Raw genomic sequence first — 18,888 nt, forward strand, 5'->3', positions numbered from 1 at the left:
AGAAGTAATCCTTTATAAATAATGCCAGTTTGCCCCTGCAAGTGCATCAGTCTATTGAACAAATAAGTCCACTTGCATAAACATTCACCTAATAGCTGATCTATCCTCTCCACCCAACAGTCTGGTTGGCCAGTAGATTATGACTTTTTTTACTATTGACAATCTAGCAAAACTTGCCAGCTAAGAGTGCATATGGTACAAGATCACAGGTTCCAAGTACAGTTTTATCACAAATGCTAAGGTAAAGGTAAAGGTACCCCTGCCCGTACGGGCCAGTCTTGACAGACTCTGGGGTTGTGCGCCCATCTCACTTAAGAGGCCAGGGGCCAGCGCTGTCCGGAGACACTTCCGGGTCACGTGGCCAGCGTGACATCGCTGCTCTGGCAAGCCAGAGCCGCACACGGAAACGCCGTTTACCTTCCCGCTGGTAAGCGGTCCCTATTTATCTACTTGTACCCGGAGGTGCTTTCGAACTGCTAGGTTGGCAGGCGCTGGGACCGAGCAGCGGGAGCGCACCCCGCCGCAGGGATTCGAACCGCCGACCTTTCGATCGGCAAGTCCTAGGCGCTGAGGCTTTAACCCACAGCGCCACCTGCGTCCCATATCACAAATGCTAATGATCCAATTATCCAGCATATGAAAACGCCAAGATCCAATAAGCATAAAGTAAAAAGGTCCTATTGATTTGCAACTTTCCCCAAGATAATGGTCGACAGCATTTATTTACCCGCTATGCATGGAAGTGCAAGGGGGGAAAATTAACAGGTTAACAGCCTGTTGGGTGCAGTACGGTACACAATTATACCGAACATAATTGTTGCCATATATCATACAATATGCATTCAGTTCCTCTGGAGGGCATGTTTCTAAATCAGTGCTGGAATGATGCTTTCAAATCAAACTTTCAAGAGCATTGGATGAGCAGATGGCCTGTCAGATGTACGTTGGATGCGGAGCTGGGACAAATAATCTTTATTAAAACTGAGTACCTATAATAGACTGTCGGGCACTTTTTCATGTTGGGTTTTTCCTCTCTCATCCTGAAATGGTTTTTATGATTGTTAATGCACAGAACTTGCAGTGCTTGCCTGCTCAATAGCAGGAGCTAAGAGACTTGTGGGGGCTGCTGGGCTTAGATGTGGGAGTGCTCAGCTGTGTAGGACATGGCGGGCTCTGCTGCGGTGGAGGCATCCAAGCAGAAGATGGATGGCTAGCAATCAGGGATGCTGTAGCTCAGGGATGGGGAACCTGTCACCCTGCAGATGCCTCTGGATTGTGACTCTTCTCATCCTTGATCATTGTCCATGTTGTCTGGTGCTGATGGCATAACCTCCAACATCATGCATCCCAAAACTAGGAAGCACACCTTTCTGTCCATGCTCCTGTGTGAGATCACAGAGCCCAAAAGATGTGTTTTTTCAGAGCTGTGTTCACACGGTGCCCAAAAATGCATGCTTTGGGGCACCATGAGAGATTGAAGCCCTGAAAAAATCTCTTTTTTTTAGGGGGGAAATGTGCTTTTATCTGGGTGAGAACTTAGTATGAAATCACGTGAGATCACAGCACCCAAAATGGCTGCCGTGCTCTCATGTGAGAAAGCAGGATGTCCTATATTTTCCAGGATACTTGTGGGGCATGTGATGGGAGTTGGAGCCCAACAGCATCTAAAGGGCCACAGCTTCCCCTTCTGGGCTGTAGGCTTTTGCTCCTTCTCCTCAGTTGTCGCCACCTGTCAGGGGACTGTCAGGGAACTGCCATCGGAAAGGCAGGAGGTGGAGGGGCTCTCAGAAGTCAGGAGAGACTCAGCAGCGGAGGAAGGCACCAGCAGGGGGAGAGTGGGAGATCAGAGAGAGAGAGAGACGAAGGAATGGCTCAGGGAGTCTTCCAGCGATAACAGCGGAGAAGTCTCAGGTCCTCCCATAGGTACACCCACTCCTCGCCGGAAACTGTCGCGCCGAGAATCCAGACGACGCGTTTCCGTCAAGGAGCTTTTATGCTGGAGTAGATTCCGTAAACGCCCACTGTCGGAACCTGCCAGCGACTAAGGGAGCCATGCTTAAGGGCTCCGCTAAAGACAGAGTCTTGCTAAGCTGAGCAAACTCTGAGGGACTAAGCTTTTACGCACAAGCAGCTCATCATCCCATCACACCACCCAAAATAGTGGAGCAAACGTCAGTTCCCACTGGGACTGATGCCAGCATCCATTTGATTTAGATCTATCACTTGGCCATGTGTCTTGAGTATTCACCGCCATTTTAATTTACCAGTAATGGCTCTGGGAATGGCTGCTGGTGCAGCTGTTTCATTCAGTGCTTTTCTTATGCCATGTGCCATCCTGCAGCTATTCAGGAAGCACAATCAGATCCATTGTAAAATTGCAAATTATATTGAACATTCTCCAGTTTTTTCTTTCCTTCTTAAGGTAACTGCTATGATCCACTTACCATCATAACTTTCTTTAGAAGCCAGTGCAAGGCACGTCATTCCAGAGGACAGGAATATAGTGTCCAACAGGAGGTAAAGAATGGGAGGCACCGGTGGTGATGCTTGGTGGAAGGGTAAGCATCACAGATGTGCAGGAGTTTCATCTGGTTTCATCGGTAAATTGCTGGGATATGGGACCTGTAGTTTGAAGTGCTGTTCAGAATTCCTAGTGCCGGGCTGAAGAAGGGGGTTCCAGGGAGGCATGACAGGAGAATTCAATTACATTTGCATTTAAAGGTGGACATGTTGTTGTTGTTGTTTAGTCGTTTAGTCGTGTCCGACTCTTCGTGACCCCATGGACCAGAGAACGCCAGGCACTCCTGTCCTCCACTGCCCCCCGCAGCTTGGTCAGACTCATGCTGGTAACCTCGAAAACACTATCCAACCATCTCGTCCTCTGTCGCCCCCTTCTCCTTGTGCCCTCCATCTTTCCCAACATCAGGGTCTTCTCCAGGGAGTCTTCTCTTCTCATGAGGTGGCCAAAGTACTGGAGCCTCAGCTTCACAATCTATCCTTCCAGTGAGCACTCAGGGCTGATTTCCTTCAGAATGGAGAGGTTTGATCTTCTTGCAGTCCATAGGACTCTCAAGAGTCTCCTCCAGCACCATAATTCAAAAGCATCAATTCTTCGGCGATCAGCCTTCTTTATGATCCAGCTCTCACTTCCATACATCACTACTGGGAAAACCATAGCTTTAACTATACGGACCTTTGTTGGCAAGGTGATGTCTCTACTTCTCAAGATGCTGTCTAGGCCTGTCACTGCCCTTCTCCCAAGAAGCAGGCGTCTTTTAATTTCGTGGCTGCTGTCACCATCTGCAGAGATCATGGAGCCCAAGAAAGTAAAATCTCTCACTGCCTCCATTTCTTCCCCTTCTATTTGCCAGGAGGTGATGGGACCAGTAGCCATGATCTTCGTTTTTTTGATGTTGAGCTTCAGACCATATTTTGCACTCTCCTCTTTCACCCTCAATAAAAGGTTCTTTAATTCCTCCTCACTTTCTGCCATCAAGGTTGTGTCATCTGCATATCTGAGGTTGTTGATATTTCTTCCGGCAATCTTAATTCCGGCTAGGGATTCATCCAGCCCAGCCTTTCGCATGATGAATTCTGCATATAAGTTAAATAAGCAGGGAGACAAAATGCAGCCTTGTCGTACTCCTTTCCCAATTTTGAACCAATCAGTTGTTCCATATCCAGTTCTAACTGTAGCTTCTTGTCCCACATAGAGATTTCTCAGGAGACAGATGAGGTGATCAGGCACTCCCATTTCTTTAAGAACTTGCCATAGTTTGCCATGGTCGACACAGTCAAAGGCTTTTGCATAGTCAATGAAGCAGAAGGTGGACATACCAGATTATAATAAATAATAATATTTTTTTATTTATACCCCGCCCTTCCCGGTTCAGAAAACCAGGCTCAGGGTGGCTAACAACAAATTTAAAACACTTAATTGATGCAACAAAAAACAGCATAAAATACAGTATGAAAAGTAAATAACAGTAATTTCAGAATTCAAAAATCAATTCAGGGGGAAAATCCATCCAATAAACTTTAAATGATCACCAGGGCTAGCTGGCTAAATTAGTCCTTTTTGGGCCAGCGAGGAGACCAGGGGAGAATTAGCTGTGGGATCCCAGAGCGGGTAATCTTCATAAAAAGGGGAGGGGGAGGGAAGGAAGGGGAATAAGAGATCAGGCAAAGTTCAAATTGAAAGCCAGGTGGAATAGCTCTGTCTTATAGGCCCAGCGGAAGGAAGTTAAATCCTGAAGGGCCCTAGTCTCATGGGACAGAGCATTCCACCAGGTCAGAGCCATCACTGAGAAGGCCCTGGCCCTGGTGGAGATAATCTGACTTCCTTAGGGCCCGGGACCTCTAAACTGTGATTATTCATGGACCCTAAGGTCCTCTGTGGGGCATAGCAGGAGAGGTGGTCCCATAAATACGAGGGCCCTAAGCTTTCTGAAACAATACGTGAACTAGGACACAGCCACCCCTGCAAATTCTCCAAATTTCACAGTGCAATTCTCCAGCCAAGTACAAAAATGCATATAAAAGGCTAAACCATATATTAGTGAAAATAGCATTGAAATGCATTCTGCTGGCGGAAATCACTTTGCAAAAATCTGTATATTATGCAAAATTGCCTACAAGCTTCTGTGTACAGTGGTACCTTGGCTCTTGAACTTAATCCATTCCAGGAGTCCGTTCGGCTCCCGAAACCATTCAAAAACCAAGGCATGGCTTCTGATTGGCTGCAGGAGCTTCCTGCACTCAAGCAGAAGCTGCATCAGATGTTTGGCTTCTGAAAAACGTTTGCAAACTGGAATGCTTCTGGGTTTGCGGCGTTCAGGAGCCGATTTGTTCAACAGCTAAGCCGTTCGAGAACCAAGGTACCACTGTATTAGGATGATGTGTGTGTGGTGTGGGGAGCTAAGCAATGGAGAAATGTGGAGAACTGAATGTAAGATGAGAGGGAAGAGAGAGAAAATTGACAGTTTCACCCTCTCTTCTCTTGAGCAATAGGGTGCAAGTTTCCCAAGCTGCTGGATAGCCTGGACTATGGCAAGAGATTCATCCTGTCTGGTAGACGCCTGTATTGATCCTTCTCCTCCTTCTCCTCCTCCTCCTTCAGAGGGAGAAAGGTGGTCTACCAGTGAGGAGAAGCCTCTCCCCCTGAACTGTCATGCCAACACTGCCTTGAGTTCATATCTCAGTGGAGCCCTGGCTCCACCGAGTGGACTTTTTCAACCCCTGCTGCCCAAATTGAGCTGTCAAGAAAGCGAATGAGATAAAAAGGATTATGGATGGTGAAGGTTTTGTGCATTTTCACACATAGCACTGAAAGCACCCTGAAGTGCCTCTCCCACTGTTTTCATAAATGCTGTTAATGTAGTGTGGAAAGGGGAAGGGGGAGCCATTTTGAAATGAGAAGCGCATTCTAGCCAACATAGCTTTTTAACATTCATATTACAGAGTCAGGAAAAGCAAAGAAAGCACTCTGAGTTTTATGAGTGGAGCTTTATGAGCCCAAAGGGAATGGATTCTCACTGTGAAATGAGCTTTTACTGGGATCGATCGAGAAACCCCCCATCTTGACTTACATAATCCATGTAACAAGCTTGTGTGAATAGACGGAGCCATAATCAGCGACCGTTTCCTCCAGTGCCATTATTTTAATTCTAGCAAGCAGGTGGAGGTTAAGTTCACTCTATTGTTCTATGATACGATTAATTCCTTTCAGATTATCTTTCTGGGGCAATGCATGGACCATGCAATTCAGCTCTACACATGACAATGAACGAAAAAGCTCTTTCTAACCCATCCATATTTTTCCAGAACAGATGTCAGGGCTTAGCTGAGGAGTCACCCATATTTGGGGACACATTTTGGATTTTATTTATTTCATTTCATTTCATAAAATTTATATACCACTTGAGATATATATATATATATATATATATATATATATATATATACACCGTATTTTTCGCTCTATAACACGCACCCGACCATAACACGCACATAGTTTTTAGAGGAGGAAAAGAAGAAAATTCTAAACGAAACAGTGAATGTATGATTTTTGTGGTTCATGCTGTGGCCACAGACATGTGATCTGACGGTGAATTTGGGATGACCCAGTGCAAAAATCCTGAGGATCCATGTGGATCCGTGCTTTGTAACCACATTTTAAGTGGGGAGGGAAGGAAAAGCACTGAAGGGACAAGGAGCACACGTGGGGAGTGTGGAGAAGGTTGCTGCTAATAATGCAGAAGAGTGGTATAAGGGGAGAAGGCTCCTCTCCTCTCCCGCTTTGCTCCTTCTCTCCCACCTCCCCGGCTTAGCGAGCTGAAAAACTTTGCTGCTATTTAGCTAGCTGAGTGGGGAGGAGAGAGGGACAGAGAGCACTGTTGCTTTAAAGGAGCCAACCAGACAGGAGCCGCTTACATTAGTGTAAGCGGCTCCTCTCCTCTCCCGCTTTGCTCCTTTAAAGCAAGCCGGCTCTCTGTCCCTCTCTCCTCCCCACTCAGTGGCTCTTCTCCTGCTTTGCTGTTTCAAAGCGAGCCACCGAGGAGGGAAGGAAGGGGGACCATGGATCCTCTGCTCACGACTGCAGCAGATCCCCCCACCATCTGCAGGCATTCGCTCCATAACACGCACAGATATTTCCCCTTACTTTCTAGGAGGAAAAAAGTGAGTGTTATGGAGCAAAAAATACGGTGTGTGTGTGTGTGTGTGTGTGTGTATATATATATATATATATATATATATATATATAAAATATTCCTCAAAGTGGTTTACAAAAGGAATAAAACTCTAACATTATCAGTAAAAAAAAGTTACAAACAGCTATTTAAAATATTAAAATGCTCATTGAAATAAACAATAGGCTAAAAATTGATAAAAGGCAAAGGCAAAACCAGGGGGCAAGATCAAGAAGCCATCAAAGAGTTAGGGGCAAGAACAAAGTTTTTGAACAAGTCAGGAGACAGGACTGAAGAAGAAGCTCAACCCAGTGGCATAGCATGGGGGAAGGCATAGCGGTGGTTGTCCCAGGCGCAAAATTCTTAAGGGTGTAAAATTCCTACCCTTGGTGCTGCCTCAATACAGCTGTGTGGTGTAGTGGTTAAGAGCGGTGGACTCGTAATCTGGTGAACCGGGTTCGCTTCCCCTCTCCTCTACATGCAGCTGCTGGGTGACCTTGGGCTAGTCACACTTCTCTGAAGTCTCTCAGCCCCACTCACCTCACAGAGTGTTTGTTGTGGGGGAGGAAGGGAGAGGAGATTGTGAGCCGCTTTGAGACTCCTTAAGGGGAGTGAAAGGTGGGATATCAAGTCCAAACTCCAACTCCTCCTCCTCTTCTGTTGCTGGGCTCCACTGAAAATGGCTTCTCCATATGAACCAGAAAGTGACCTCTGCAGACCATGGAGCAGCTCTTCTTCTCTTATCTCTGTGGCTGTGATCTCCTGAGTGATGCAGACACTGTTAGGCAATTGAATGCGCATGTGTACTCCGTCCATTTCCCTCACTCTGCGTGCCCCTCATATAAACAAAGCCATAGCAAAGACGAAAGATGCAGGTAAACATGCAGGGAGGCCCTGAGCGAGGAAAAATGGATGGGGGTCACACACATGCACTACTGTGCTTGAGAGCAGCCATGAGGCCTGTAAGACAGAGCAGCCCTGCCTTGGAGACCACTTCTTGGGTGGTGGAGAGGCACCCCTCTGGCCGCTCCTCTTAACACCTTCCAAGCACAGCACACAGTCCACAATCCAATTCTTGCCTTGCCCTGGCCACTGGCAACCCACGATATGCCACTGGCTCAACTTCATAGGAAGTCCTGCTTGGGCACACTGAGTCATGCTCAAGGTGTGTGGGCAGATGTGCTAGCAGTTTTACTGCAGCACCATTGGCCTGGTTACTTTTTCTCTTCTGATAAGGTCGTTGCCTAGATACCTAATTGTAGCCTCTGCTTGTTACACGGCTTAATTTCTATGCATGTGTAAAGCTAAGACCTGTGGACTCTTATTGTTGTGCCTGCTGTTGCTGTGACCAAGTACAAACTGCCTAAAACATATTGAGTGCTACGGCTAATTGAAGAAAACCCAGTAACAACCCCTGCCCCACATTCTTCCCTCACTGAGTGAAAAAAAGCGGACTTCTGCAAAAGGCTACAGTTGTAAATCTCAGCTGGGGTTTGTACAGTAACCTAAAATCTCTCCCACCCTCATTGCACCAGTCCCGAAGTTGACAAGCATTCTGAATGCTTAACAGGCAAAAATGTTCATGCTGGCTGGCAACATCGAGTCCTCCTGCAGCTGTAGTGTATGGTTTTCGGCTGCTGATAATTTTCTACGTTCCCTTTGTCAACAAACCCGGAAGAGATGAGTCATAAAGGAAAGGAAGCATTACACAGATAGTAACAAATGTCGCATTTTCATGTAGGGTTGTTCTGCGCCCGCCTACCTTCAAGTCTCCGCAGTGTTTTGCAGTTTAAAATCCATATTGTAATGTAAGATTTTTATTAAGGCTCTCAAGGAAGGAGAGATGGGAAACAAGAACAAAATCCCGCACTGCGCCTTTACAAACTGGCTTGCCCCCTCCCCCAGGAAGTGTACAGAGACATGCAGAAATTACTTATATAATTCCTAGCTCTCCCCATCCTTCATACACAAAATACTTGTATTAATGATGACAAATCTGTCACTTTCTGCTCCTCTCTGGCCCCATCTGCCCTATATGTTTAAGGCATGTCCAACTTTCAAGAGACTAGATTCAGGTAGGTAGGCGTGTTGGTCTGGCGCAGTCTAAATAAATAAATAAAAATAGTCCAGTAGCTCCTTAGAGACCAACTAAGTTTGTTCCAGGTACAGTGGTACCTCGGGTTACATATGCTTCAGGTTACATACGCTTTAGGTTACAGACTCTGCTAACCCAGAAATATTACCTTGGGTTAAGAACTTTGCTTCAGGATGAGAACAGAAATCGTGCTCCTGCAGCGCGGCAGCAGCAGGAGGCCCCACTAGCTAAAGTGGTGCTTCAGGTTAGGAACAGTTTCAGGTTAAGAACGGACCTCCGGAATGAATTAAGTACTTAACCCGAGGTACCACTGTATAAGCTTTCATGTGCATGCACACTTCTTCAGATACTTCAAGAGACTGCAAACTACTTCCACTATAAAACTGGCAGGGATTATGTTTCTTTAGGGGCGTTTGGAGCCTTTTTCATGTTCTCTTCTGTGCAACCTTCTGAGGGCCATATGCCAGTGGTGGGAGTGGCCAGAGGCAAAAGTGGGTGGAGCAATAAATGTTACCTTTGTAGAGTTTGGTAATTTCTACCCAAGCAAGTAAGAGGCATGATTAGAGTTCAATGCTCCAGCACTGAAGGATGTTATGATGTAGGGCTGGGGAGGGCTGTGGCCTGGCGATAGGTTGTGTGGCCTGGGGAAGACCTGGAGAAAGTCAGACAGAGAAGTCTAGAGGCCCACATTTGGTGCCCACACAAGGTTCTCGACGCATTGATACAGATTCTGAAATGGACAACAGTGATGGTCATTATTGATGCATCTTCGCACCATGAAGGCGTAGGCTGCATTATGGCATATTTCATCTGAATTCATCTTGTTGTCTTTGCCTGGTTCCCTGGGCAAAATGGGAACTTAAATTCTCTGGAGTCCTCTGGGCAAGCGTTGACATAAATATGCAATGGTTTCCAATTGTTTAGCACTAATTAGCTTGATTAATTTTGGAGAGGTTCTGTTTCCCATTAAAGGGTGTCTCTCTTGGTTAATTACAGCAAGAATGGACCAAGGAGGGTAAATTAATGTGATCGGCATGGAAAATAAATAAGAAATGGTACACAGTGCATCTCTCAGCAAGGCCAGAGTTTTCTTAAGAGACCAGGAAGTTCAAGGGAGAATGGTCCACTTTGATTTGTTTATATGCAAATCTGTTTTCTTAATTGGCTCTGATTTTCAAAACACACTTTTTGCAGATTTTCGCTCTTTTTTTAACACACCAGGACAAGACGCTTAAACAAATCTGGATTATGCTGTGTACCATTGGGGCCAATAGGGCACTGCCCCACCAACCTCAGCCGGCCCCCATTTGCTTGCCTTCTTACAACTATCCTGGCTACTAGTTTCCTCCTCTTCAACTTCTGCGTTGCCATTGTGGAACTCAGCTGGGAGGGAGATGGGGACAAGAGCAGAATAAGTTGCCTCTGCCTGTCATTGGCTCTGGTACTGCCTGTCATTGGTTATAGCTCCCCCTGCTGTTGACCTCCCTGCCTTCTACCCTACTGATCCCAATGAATGTCCACAATTACTGTTTGAATTCCTCCTCCCCCTTAATTTGTTGCTTCTGTTCTAAATCAGGAAAAGTCTGCTCAATATTGCGGCCAGTGATAACGCCGCAGTAAACATCAGAAATGCCTTTATAAATATGATCTAAGAATTTAATTGCCTCCTTTGTACTTTAATCTTATCTTCACACATTGAAGCCATGCGCATTGTATATTTCTGAACCCCAAAGGACAGCTTTTCATATGGCATTGTGGAGTAGGGCATTATCACTCGGAACCTGACAGGCCTGGAATGCTTTTCTGTCAGCCGATGGGCTAGGAAGTTTGTTATTAATTATGGAAAAGGCATACATACATAAAAAAGGAGGTGGTTTGCACAAGGCAGTTCTGAATCCTGAATTATAATTAAATTGGGGCTGTGTGGCAGGGGCGGGGAGAAAAAGCCTGATTTGCCATGAATCAAAAACAAAGTGTAGTTACCCTGTAAGGTAGCAATACACAATCTGCACCACACACATTTTCAAAGCTCTAAGTTCCCCCAAAAGCAAAGCTGCAAATTAGTAAAGAGGGACCATTTCTGGATTGAAGTAGATGCAATTTTAAATGTGTACATGCATTTAACATCTCTAGGCATCCCATCTCCACCCAGTGATGGTGGGAATCAGGGCTGCAAAAACGACACATGGGGAGGTGTGTGCGTGTTGAAATAATTTATTTGATTTTCAAAAAACATAAACATGCAACAAAACCAATTCCAAATCTAATTATTAAGATTACTCTGAATTGCCTGACTTCCCCCCATCCCTTCCATGGATCCTATTAATCCTATTTTCAACTGCATATCAATACTTCTCCATATTTTTTTTTTTTAACTTCCTAGGTATTCTATACATTCTGTTAATTACAAGTGTGTTTAAATCCTGCTAATGTTTTAACCTGCTTACAATAATTTTGTATGTACATTGTAAACGTTTCCCATTATTTTAACAAATTCTTATCTTCTTGGTTCCTGAGCTTCCCAGTTAGTTTTGCCATTTCAGCATAGTCCATCCATTTGGTTTGCCATTCTTCCCTGGTCGGGATTGTCTCTTCTTTCCATCTCTGAGCTAGTAGGGTGTGTGTGTGTGTGTGTGTGTCAACCCTTCCTTCTTTTGCAGTGGTCCTGATGAATACCACCCTTAAGGAAGGAAAGTTTGGAGCTCCCATGTGTGATTTGGAGCCCTGATAGTGCAGGGCTTCTGATGATTTGTTGTTTGTTGTTGTTTAGTCATTTAGTCGTGTCCGACTCTTCGTGACCCTATGACCAGAGCACGCCAGGCACTCCTGTCTTCCACTGCCTCCTGTATTTGGTCAAACTCATGCTGGTAGCTTCAAGAACACTGTCCAACCATCTCGTCCTCTGTTGTCCCCTTCTCCTTGTGCCCTCCATCTTTCCCAACATCAGGGTCTTTTCCAGGGAGTCTTCTCTTCTCATGAGGTGGCCAAAGTATTGGAGCCTCAGCTTCATGATCTGTCCTTCCAGTGAGCACTCAGGGCTGATTTCCTTCAGAATGGATAGGTTTGATCTTCTTGCAGTCCATGGGACTCTCTAGAGTCTCCTCCAGCACCAGAATTCAAAACCATCAATTCTTCGGTGATCAGCCTTCTTTATGGTCCAGTTCTCACTCCCATACATCACTACTGGGAAACCATAGCTTTAACTATATGGACCTTCTGATGATAAGAACACACAAAGAGCCTGCTGGATCAGGCCAATGGCCCATCAAACTCAGCATCCTGTTTCCACAGTGGCCAACAAGACACCTGTGAGAAACCTTCAAGCAGGACCAAAGCATGAGAGTGCTCTGTCCTCCTGTCCTTTCCAGCAACTTGTGTTCAGAAGCATCACTGTCACCAAGAGCATCGTCATATTTGGCTAGTAGCCATTGAAAGCCTTATCCTCCATGAATTTGTCCAATCCACATTTGAAGCCAGTTTCTAAAGCCTCTTTTAATGATGATGTGAAGAAGCCAATGCATATTCAGATGAGCACATGTGGGGTCCAACTTCAGATTTTCCACGCAATGTGCAGAAGCTGAGACAGCAGAGATATCTGGAACAGCAATACTGCGCATTGCATCAAAAAGCAGGAGGGTTTCTGATGAGGCCTGATATCACCTTGGTACAAGAGGAGGAAGGTGCTAGCTGGATCTCGGTGGATTCAGGCATCATCCCTGAAAATGTCAGTATTGCTGCCACCAGAACATCAATGGTCAGATGAAATCAGAGGCCAAAAGAGTTCTGCCTAGTACTGTGAAACTTCTGAGTATACCTGCATGCTTTCTGTTTCTTGACATTAGCAATGCTAGAAAGCACAAAGGTGGGTATCTTTCTTCCTGTGGAAGAATGACTGTCCTTTCAATCTCCTGATATCTTTTGAAGAACCTTCTCTTAAGGAACAGGCTCAGTACAGCTCAAGATCAGGCTTGCCACTATCAATGCATGCCAGTGGCCTTTCTCGAAGATTGACAGTTGTTAACAAATCCTCCTGCTCTGAATGTCTGAGTCATGCAGCTAGAAGGCAAACAAGGCAGATATATTACTCTTTCCTAGGCAAAGGAGGTCAGCTAAGGTTGATTTTGTGAGCTGAATATGGATGGGTTCAGTGAACCCTGAAACAAGCCTTTGAATTGATCCTTGATCGCTGTCGAAATTTGGACTGATTACACACGAACTTTTTCTGCCTGTATACATAAAAATATAAGGTTGTTGTCATGCCACAGTTTGTGTGGCTGCATCTCCCCACTCTGTTAATGTGGCTGCAGTGAGGTTTAATGGAGGTGGGAGGTTTAATGGAGGTGGGAGGTGCTTCACTGAGTGGTTTGAAAAACTGCTCTTTGAAGCACCTGTCTCCTCTGTTAAACTGCTCTGCAGCAGTGGTTAACAGAGGGAGCTAGGTGCTTCACAAACTACTCTGTGAAGTACCCCACCCCAGTTAAATGCAGCTGTGGGAATCAAAAAACTGCTCTCTTAAGAGCCACCCCCTCATTTAAAAGAGGGTGAGGATTGTGGCAAGCTGGGAGGAGGTTAGGGTGAGTTGGGAGGTGATAGGTGAAATCTAAAGGGAGGAGCGTTTGGCAAAGCAGTTGGTGTATGGGGTGGGGTGTTTATGAATGGAGTGAGATGGGGCAGAAGCCCCCAGTTTCCTATATGGAGGCAGGGAGTGAAATGTAAGGTGCTTCTAGACTGTCACTATCTTGTAGAAGAAGTTCAAGTGCACACTGGAAGTTGAGCTTTGTGCAATTAAAGTAGATTAAAGTATTCTGTTACCCTAGGGCAACAAATCCAGTTGGGTTTGTTTGTTTGTTTAAATGACATTTTGCAGTTAGGAAAGTGATGGGGAATAAATGCAGAACCACTGCTGTGCTTTTTAAATTATACACAAGGGAACAAGAGTACAAAGGAAATGCCAAACACAGATCTAGCACATAGTGACAAATTGCAAAGATACTGTATGCTAAAACATGGGGAAAGAACAGAAGACAAAAGATGCTGAAATTAATTGGGGAAATTGGGGAAACAATTAGAATATAGAAAGTTAACTGAGACGCTGCTTCCTTATAAGATTGCTAGAGATGAAATAAAGAAATGGATCCCAACTCTCTCTCTCTCTCTCTCTCTCTCTCTCTCTCTCTCCCTTCACTCACCCACACAGCATCATAGAAAGAAGGATAGACAGTTTGCTGCCATAAATGATATTTTTTATCTAAATTGTTTGGGGTTTAAATATCTATAGGTGGGTGGGTGTTTGCATGCATGTGTATGTATAACTCTATAATAATTCTAAATAACTACAGAAATGACATTAATAATAACATTCTTTAAAAAATGGAAAGTGCTAAAAAAAGATGGGTGCAGGTGTTTATGTATATATGAATGTATGCGTCCATAACGGGGAAATGCCTTGAAAAGAGTGGGGTGAATGCAAGTTTCACAGCAAGATGTGTACATATTCTGTAAACAGATCAGAACTAATGCTCAGCAAAGTTTGGATGTAATCTAACCTCCCCTTAAGCCTTGTGCAAGCAAATCAGGAAGTGTGCTCAATGATAAACTGGTTGCCTGGAGGAGCTCTAAAAATCATGGAAGCACATGCTACTGGTGCACTCAACCAACTCCTACCTTCCTGCCTTCTTCATTCCATCCGGTCCAGGAGGTGGCACTGACTGTTGACTTCCTCCTCCTTAGTCTCAGTGTTTACCTTGTAATCCTTAGCAGGGAGGAGGATGGGGACAAAACTAGAAGTACTTGGCTCTGCCTATCATTGGCTCTAGCGCCACCTACTGTTGGACTCCCCATTTTCCACCCTACCAATCCCCATGGAAACCAGCCACTACCGTACAGCCTCTAAGGAGGAAACAGTGACAAGGGTATTTAAAGGATTGGCAAGGAATGAACTCATATCTGCTGAGTGCATATTTATTTGGGTGGGACTTTTTTAAAAAGGTTGATGGTTAAATTTATTTTGTTACTGGTAACTAATTCTGCTTTAGAATTACATTGTAAGCCAAGGGACAGATAATTCTGTGAGTTTCCCCTTCTCTTAGTTTCTTATTTTTCCAAGTTTAGTTCTATACATTTTCACATCAGTTTGCATTTTTTTTTAAAGTCCCTGTGAGAATTTGTTAGCCTTTAAGCATGCCTAATATCCACACTTTTGCATGGGATTTTGCCTAATACACACATTATAGCAAACAATTCCCCCATATGCAATGCTTTTGTGTGTGTTCAATTTTCATTAATGTATGCATGTTTGCCCAAATATATACCTCTTTATTCACACTAGATTGGAGAACGGCAGTCCAGTTTTGAAGGCTAGCTAAGTTTTGGTTCGTGTATTCTTTCTTTCAGGAAGTGTGAATTGGGTGGGTTCCTACTGCAATGCTCTTCTGCCAAAAGGGACAGAAGTTCTTTTTGCATTCAAACAAGGCAACAAAGCACAATGGGTCTGTTCTTTACTAAACAGGTTTTATTAATAGGCTGTGTTATTAATAGGTTGTGTCAAAGCAAAGGAGAGCAAAGGCAGAGGACTTATATCTCTTCCTTTGGCTGCTGGGAACTCCTCTGAATGGACATGGATATGTCTCTGTAGAACCAGTGTGCAGCTCCATGCCAGCTGCATTAAAGTTCTGACTGACAGAGGTGTTCTTGGGATTTATAGGGTTACATGTATCACACCACTGGCTTGACAACATTTATATTAAGACTAGCAGGTGTGTCCTATCCAATGTGCCATTGTGGGACTCTGTTAAGGCTTATCTGGAGATTAAAATTCCACACATCTCAGTGTTTAATTAACTGTGAGAGAATGATATTGCCTAGAGAAACAAGACAGAAAGAGAATTAACTACTTAAAGGCTACACAATCCACAGGAACTTGAAGCATGGTTGCGTACCTCCTAAACCCCTTCAAAAATCATGGTCTTCCATGATTTGCCAATACAAATGTGAACCGAGCCAAATTCCTCCCCCATCTCCTGAAGAGCGAAGTGGTGGAAAAGTGGGACACAAATATTTCAAATGAATAAAAAAATAACAACAGGAGCCTTGACAGAAGGCACATTCTCATGATATGTCTAAAGGAAATACCATATTTTTTCGCCCCATAAGACGCACCTGACCATAAGACGCACCTAGTTTTTAGGGGGGGAATGCAAGGAAAAAAATATTCTTTAAACGGAGCGCTGAGCAGAGCGTGTATGCATCCCAGGCTCTGCTCAGTGCTCCCTTTCACGAGCCATGTGGTGCATGTGTGTGGCGCTTGCAGGCTTTTCCCTGAGGAGGGAGAAGGGCAGCCCATGTCACCCAAATACATTATTGAAACCTTCTAAATCCAAGATGTCTGTGTTTTCAAGAAGCAGCCATTCTTTCAGCCAACAAAATGCAGCTGATTCATAGTAAAGTTTAAGGTCTGGCGTATTTGTGGTATGATAAGGTCAAAGCACATAAAGCGTTTAAAAATCATATTGTTAGGAAAGCATTGTTTAATGTTTGGACAAGATATAAGGACTTACTTGAAAATAAAACCCCAAGGTGGCTGTCACTGATGGAAGCGAAGGCTCAGAAAAAGCTCAATATGGAGGCCAAATGGCCGAAATATTGGGAAATTTTGGAACAAGAGGGAGATAAATTAAAATTGCAGAGCTTTGAAAAACTAAAAAACAAAGTGCGAGATTGGCTTCATTATTATCAAATAATGGAGGCATATAATTTGGATAAGAAAATTGGCTTCCAGGTGGAAAAATAAAAATTAGAAACAGAACTGTTAGATCCCAAAACTAAGATTTTGTCAAGAATGTATAACTTGCTGTTGAAATGGAGCACTCAAGATGAAATGGTGAAATCTGCTATGATTAAATGGGCTCAAGATGTTGAACACAACATTATGTTGGCTGACTGGGAACAGTTATGGACCACAGGTATGAAGTTCACGGCATGTAATGCCTTAAGAGAGAATATTATGAAAATGATATACAGGTGGTACATGACACCAGTCAAGCTTGCTAAAATATATCATTTGTCTGATAATAAATGTTGGAAATGTAAAGAGACTGAAGGAACATTCTTTCACCTTTGGTGGACATGCCCAAAGATTAAGGCTTTCTGGGAGATGATCTATAATGAAATGAAAAAGGTATTTAAATATACTTTCCTGAAGAAACCAGAGGCCTTTCTCCTGGGCATGGTCGGCCAATTGGTGCTAAAGAAGGATAGAAATTTTTTTATGTATGCTACAACAGCAGCAAGGATACTTATTGCAAAGTATTGGAAGACACAAGATCTACCCACCCGGGAAGAATGGCAGATGAAGGTGATGGATTACATGGAACTGGCGGAAATGACTGGCAGAATCCGAGACCAGGGAGAAGAGTCGGTAGAAGAAGATTGGAAGAAATTTAAAGTCTATCTACAGAAACATTGTAAAATTAAGGAATGTTAGAAGGATGCTGGAATGAAGCTATGTGGTTTTAGCAGTAATGTTATAAAGGATTAAGTAAAAATGGATTGTTAACAGGTCAGAATGTAAAGTTACAATATATTAAGATAAATTAGTAAGATAAAAACAAAGAAGGAAAAGATTTGCTGAAACAACTAATGAACTAGAATACAAAAAAGGGAGGTGTGAGGAGGTCAAGGAAACAAGCAAATGATAGATAAGATATGGAAAGATGGATTTGTTCTTAATTGTTTTTTTTCTTCTGTATTTTGTATTTTCTGTTTTCCTTTTTCTTTCTTTTTTATTCTTGTAACTTTTTGAAACACCAATAAATATTATTTTTTTAAAAAAAGAGAAGGGCAGCCCATGACTGATGGGTTGCCCTTCTTCCTCCTCAGGAAAAAGCCCCCAAGAGCCGCACACACGCTCTGCGCTTCTCTTTAAAGGGAGCATGGCTCTTGCGGGCTTTTCCGGGAGGTGGGGAAAGGGACAGAGCTAGGGACAGAGTTAGGGGGCACAAATTACTTGCCTTGCCCCGGGTTAGGGGGCGCAAATTACTTGCCTTGCCCCGGGTTAGGGGGCGCAAATTACTTGCCTTGCCCCGGGTGCTGACAACCCACGCTACGCCGTTGGCGGGCAGGTGGGAGTTGAAAATTATTATTTCCCCTTCCAATCTCCATATAGATTTTCTAATCTTACTCCTCCACTGGGGAAATCTAAGAACTTTTATCAATTACCCCAATAATCAATTCATCAAGACACTCTTGCTTGCCACCCTGTTGTTCTCGGTTTCAACTGAATTATTTTGACATTCTTAAAGCAAACCTAGAAATGTCTCCCTATCAGGGAAAGCAAAAGCAAGAAAGAGCAACGTAGTAAATAAGACATGGAGAGAGATTTGTGAAACGCCAAGTGGTTCAAGGGAAAGACAGGTGACACGTTTCTCATTTCCTCCTGTCCCATCTCAATATACTTTAGCAAGTGAACCATATTTTTGCCATCAGCAGTCTCCATCTAAAGGCAGCAGCATGCTCTGATCAGTGATCCTTTTTTCTGCTTTTTATTGTGTAGAGCTCAAAGAAGAAAAACAAGAGAGAGAACCAAGGATTTCTTCTAAGGAGGCATCGTCCAGAGTACACTCCTCTTGGAATTGGCTTATTGGTTAAAGAAATCAACACCTTTTATCAGGTTTGTATTCTGGGAGGGAGTAGTGATCTATGGAAGTGAGAGCTGGACTATAAAGAAGGCTGATCGCTGAAGAATTGATGCTTTTGAATTATGGTGCTGGAGGAGACTCTTGAGAGTCCCATGGACTGCAAGAAGATCAAACCTCTCCATTCCTAAGGAAATCAGCCCTGAGTGCTCACTGGAAGGACAGATCCTGAAGCTGAGGCTCCAATACTTTGGCCACCTCATGAGAAGAGAAGGCTCCCTGGAAAAAACCCTGATGTTGGGAAAGATGGAGGGCACAAGGAGAAGGGGACGACAGAGGACGAGATGGCTGGATAGTGTTCTCGAAGCTACCAGCATGAGTTTGACCACACTGCGGGAGGCAATGGAAGACAGGAGTGCCTGGTGTGCTCTGGTTCATGGGGTCATGAAGAGTCGGGCACGACTAAATGACT

General features: G+C 44.1%; 1 long non-coding RNA gene across 1 annotated transcript in view; it reads left to right on the forward strand.

Annotated features, from left to right (window-relative positions):
• LOC307203058 overlaps positions 1-18,888 on the forward strand; it is a 61,239-nt gene that overhangs the window by 23,313 nt on the left and 19,038 nt on the right. Inside the window, exon 2 of the long non-coding RNA XR_013833115.1 lies at positions 18,335-18,451. This is a non-coding gene — a long non-coding RNA (uncharacterized lncRNA). The remainder of the gene's footprint in view (positions 1-18,334; positions 18,452-18,888) is intronic.

Source organism: Podarcis cretensis (genome assembly GCF_951804945.1).
Source record: "Podarcis cretensis genome assembly, chromosome: 14".
Taxonomy (NCBI): domain Eukaryota; kingdom Metazoa; phylum Chordata; class Lepidosauria; order Squamata; family Lacertidae; genus Podarcis; species Podarcis cretensis.